The sequence below is a fragment of the Pavona decussata genome, unplaced genomic scaffold (assembly GCF_977016875.1).
Source record: "Pavona decussata unplaced genomic scaffold, jaPavDecu1.1 SCAFFOLD_9, whole genome shotgun sequence".
Classification (NCBI taxonomy): domain Eukaryota; kingdom Metazoa; phylum Cnidaria; class Anthozoa; order Scleractinia; family Agariciidae; genus Pavona; species Pavona decussata.
The window spans coordinates 4226458-4231096 of NW_028145432.1; the positions used below are offsets into that span (position 1 = coordinate 4226458).

Below are 4639 nucleotides of genomic sequence, written 5' to 3' on the forward strand. Positions count from 1 at the left end.
TAATAACCTTATCCCACAGTCAGCTAGCATGTTTCTCAAAATAGGTTCCACGAACCGTGCATCATGGAATCCACAATTGTCTATTACAATGCAGTCTCCGCGTTCAAGAGTTTCACTCCCATCCTGTCGTTCTAGCTGTAGGGCCTCGTCGAAAAAAGTTAATTATTTCATATCGTTGGAAGGGCCATCTAAAATGTTATAAAAATCAACCCCATTTATGGAGTGTAATAAGTTAATTTTGTAGTTTGAATTGGATGCATAGCGTTGAACTTCAAATGCAGGTTGGCCGAGAACAGCGCTGCCATACTTTCTATTCCCTGTTGTTTTGATTACACTAGATTCGTCGAGAAAGTGTAAGTTTGTTGCCCTTAAGTTCGAAATTTTGGTAAGAAAAGCATCCAGCGCTTCTGTCGCGCCTAGCAAAGTAGATTCGCGTGGAACGTCGCTTATTCTCTTTTTTGTCATGGCATGTTGTTTTTGTGAAACTCTGTTTATTTGTGAGATGCTGGGGAGGTCAACTGCGTGAACAACGCATCATTTTGCTCGCCAGGATGGACAAACCACCAGACAAAACATCATAATTGTGGATTGGTACTAGGTACCCCAGTTGACCTTCAAAAACATCCACCAGGTCCCTGCTTCAATCCTTCCATCAACAGATGGAAATATTCCCTTGATACACCACCTGCATCAATTCCTAGCTCGTGTACACATTCAATGCACAAGCGTTATGTCAAAACTGGGATTTTATATTTTCCCAGCATCTGCTTCAAAATATCTGTTTTCCCATCCACCTCTACATCAAGATCACAGCCTCCTCAGTAAGTGCTTTGAGAGAGTTTGCTGGAACCTTTGCATTCACTATTGCAGCTAAGGGTGTATCCCAAAGCCACTCCTCATCTTCTTTGGTGCTTTAAGTAGCTACATAAGTGATACCTATAAAAAAGGCTTTAAATTACAGTTTCCCCTCTATATCCATAAGCTTGCTTGCTTATGTACCAAAAACTAATGCCTAATGTCTTGATAAAAGAAATCTGGCCTACAAGACAATTTTGACAACATCGATATATATTTTTTTAAAATTGTGACCTTTTACATCATTTTAGAATAGACTAAAAGGAAAATACTGAAACTTAAATAGGCAAATGATACCACATACACTGTTTTATGCCTTGAGGGTTAATGAGCTAGGGTGGTCAACTGATAGTGATACATTACAGATAAATAATTGGCAATTGAGGGTGGAAAAAGACAAGAAGCAAACCAAAAATACATAAAAAGATGGAGAGATATATGTGAAGAAATAATAGAACACTATTTATGTTACCTTGGTAGATGTTTATTTATATATTTAACATGTAACATGCATATTTCACTAGCAATCTGCTCAAAGTTTACATTAAAGGTGTACAGATTGCCAGTGAGAATGAGACGAACAATATCAAACATTTTTGCCATTATCCAAACAAATTGTTTTATTCATCTGATCAATCAATCAATCCCAACGTTTATTTGCCCTAGAACTTAAAAGCAGCACAAATACACCTGTATGATTTTCCTCAAGAAGTATGTTAATGGCTTTGCCCAAATCTGAACCAGCACTTTCCAGAGCCTGTTCGACTCGCTCCTGCTTTAAGTTGGGAAACATTTCTACCAGGACATCAAAATCACTCTTTTTGGCCAATTCATTTGATGTTTCAGACTGACTCGTGGTATTTGTGGTATCTCCTTCACTAGAAGGTTGGTAAACATCAGAGGATGGCATATGTACATCACTTTGCTGTAAGCTTGATGGGGGAGCAATGTCTTTATCTGTGCCCCTGGGACCTGGTTCAGCAATAGCATTTGAGACAGGGAGCAATGTACGTGAGTGATAAAAATCTGCGAGTCAGCGAGCCATGCAAGCCATGCGAGTCACGCGAGTCATGCGAGCCACAGTATAAATGTTAAGAATTTTTATTTGTTGTATTTACATTCACATAAGAACAAGAGCATCGGAACAAGATGAATAACCTCGCAATATTTAATTCTTACAGTGGGACAACGCAAACCATCATATTTCAGTTTTTTGTTAATTGACATGTCAGGACTACATGTAATTGTCAGTGTCATTCCAATCTTGTAAGGTATGATAAATGAGTACTCAAAGATGAGCGAAGTCAATATTGTCGCACTAAATGCAATTTGAAAAGAAGCAGCGTAAAAGAAGCATTTAATTTGCCGTCAGCTGGTGGGTCGAATGCTATCTCGCAACCAGCCTCTGCCACTCTAGTGGCGAGTTTTGAAGAAAGACTTGTCTAAGTGAAAGGACAACCACATGCAGCAGTCAGCCAACCGACAGAGTTCTGATAACTCTAATTCTCGACTAAAGACCAAACCTGTTAAAATGGCGCGATTTACTCACCATTCTTGATGCCAACACACGGAGATCGAAGTGCTGTTCTTTTCTTTTTTTTTTTTTTCTTGAATGAAGTTCCACGTGGATATCAATGAATGACATGTGTCAATAGATAACTATTCGAGTAGCGGTGCAGCCGTACGTTTTTCTCTGATTTTTTTTTCTGAAGTCTTGAACCTTAATAAATTTTTGCGTATTTTTTTTATTTTTTGCGCATCTCGGGCGATTTTGAAAAGGCAAAATTCTCTCCAAAATTATAACAAAAACGAAAAAAAAAAGGAAAAATTCGTCCAAAATTTTCTCACGCGAATGTAAATAAAACAAATAAAAATTCTCAACATTTGCACTGTGGCTCGCATGGCTCGCACGGTGGCTCGCTGGCTTGCAGATTTCACAGACCCAATGTACGTCTTCCAAGTAATCCCTGATGTCCTTGTCATTAGCAACCAGACTGTCATCGTCTTCACTCTGAAATAATATATATCAAGGAGAATAATTTAGATGCTATGTAAATGGTAGTTTGATCTTTAAAAGACGTTATAAAACACTAAATGGATGTTACAAATTTACGCTGGCCAAGAAGGAGCATTTAGTTTGTTCAGCTTTAATACAGTATTCATAGGAATGGCAATTCAAAGGAAGCTTTTTTAGAGAAAGTAGCCTGTTATTACTTGTCACCTATTCTAGAGAGTGCATAATTACTTCTTTAGCAGACAGCAAGGCAGAAGATCAGGCAAAAGGAAGGAGATGCTCATAAAATATTTCAACTCCCCCAAAGAAGCCTCAATATTTATATCATGCCAAATACGAAAGAAAGCTGGAATGTATTTTTGTGATAGGACGAAAAGTTAACATTTCAGTTGCAAAAAATTAAGCAATCATCTCTTTACAACTCAGAACTTCCAAAGCTCGTATATACAAGGGTCCCTGGCCTGAGATGTGTCGTATAACACAAGCATTCCTCTCTTGGCCTGTTGGTACTTGCACAGGCACAATGCTGGAGCCAGAGCTCTTTACAAATTCAAACCTAATCAAATTGGGAAATAAACTTCTCAACCAGAGTAAAAATCCACAACATTGTTACTACTAATAGTCTGACCAATACTGGTTGCCCACTCATATTTTCTTTCATAATACCGGAGAGGCAAAATATTGTGTCTGGTTTATTATTTTGTTATCGTGTTAAATCTGCTTTCTCCTGTCAATATGAGCACTTAAACTATTAATCTTTAAGCAAGCAATAGCTAGGCCTCAATTAAAAAAATTAAACTTACAGTTTTCACCAATCAGCACAGGACTCTCGATGTCCTCGGACTCCCCAATGGCAAATACCTACTGGCTATTAATATATGATATAAAATTCTGACTCAAAAGAGAGGTCCCACTTCTTTTCAAATGCAGAAGAACGTTTAATGAGTGGCTAAAAGAATTGAGTTTGAACAATTAAATCTCATTCGATGGCATTCCTGAGATGTTAGATACACAGGAACGTCGAATAATGTTAATTTTAATTTTTCTAATCAGTTTAGAGGAAGATATTTTTTTAAACTTGGACGTAGTCTCCAAATATATTACACCCCATCCCACAAGCATTATATACTAACGCCAATATCGCGTGTTGTGTTTATATAACAAATGACTTTCGTGAACACACAGTGATATAAAAACTGAAATTGAATTGAAAATGTTACCTTCGGCTTGTGATTGAATTTGCTCTCATCACATTTTGCAACCCTTCCTCGCCCTCCGAATGGTATGATCGGTCTTTCATGCAGATCTCAAGAGCACACATCTTGTAGTTGTCATTAGATGCCCAACATCAAACTAGTACTCAATCCAACGTGTAGAGCGATCCTCCTCTGTGAGTCTTCGGTAGTGAAAAAATAAATCACCAGAAGGAGCTTCCCGTGCGCCACCCTTGGAAACCCTTCAAAAAAAACTATTGAAACAAAGACTTCTTTTCTCTCTGCATCCACTGCAACGCCTATAAGGAATAGTGCCAATGATTAATAGGCATTCTTTTTAACCAAGCCACTTATTAGATTAATACCAACATTCATAAACAGCACACTGTAACAACCGCTATTCGTTACTTTCTTGCATTAAAAACTCGAGTAAACATGCGAGTCTGCTTGGCCACCCATCACAAGTTAACTTTCGTCTACAGCACTTGTGATTTCTTGTTAACAACAGCTTAAGCTGCTGTATTACGTTTGAAAATAGTGTTGACACATAATTTTT

The 4639-nt window shown here is 37.9% G+C and overlaps 1 pseudogene; it reads right to left on the bottom strand.

Moving 5' to 3' along the window:
- Positions 1 to 514: 514 nt before the first annotated feature.
- On the bottom strand, positions 515 to 4190 carry LOC146488663 (uncharacterized; annotated as a pseudogene).
- Between the last annotated feature and the right edge of the window lie 449 nt (positions 4191 to 4639).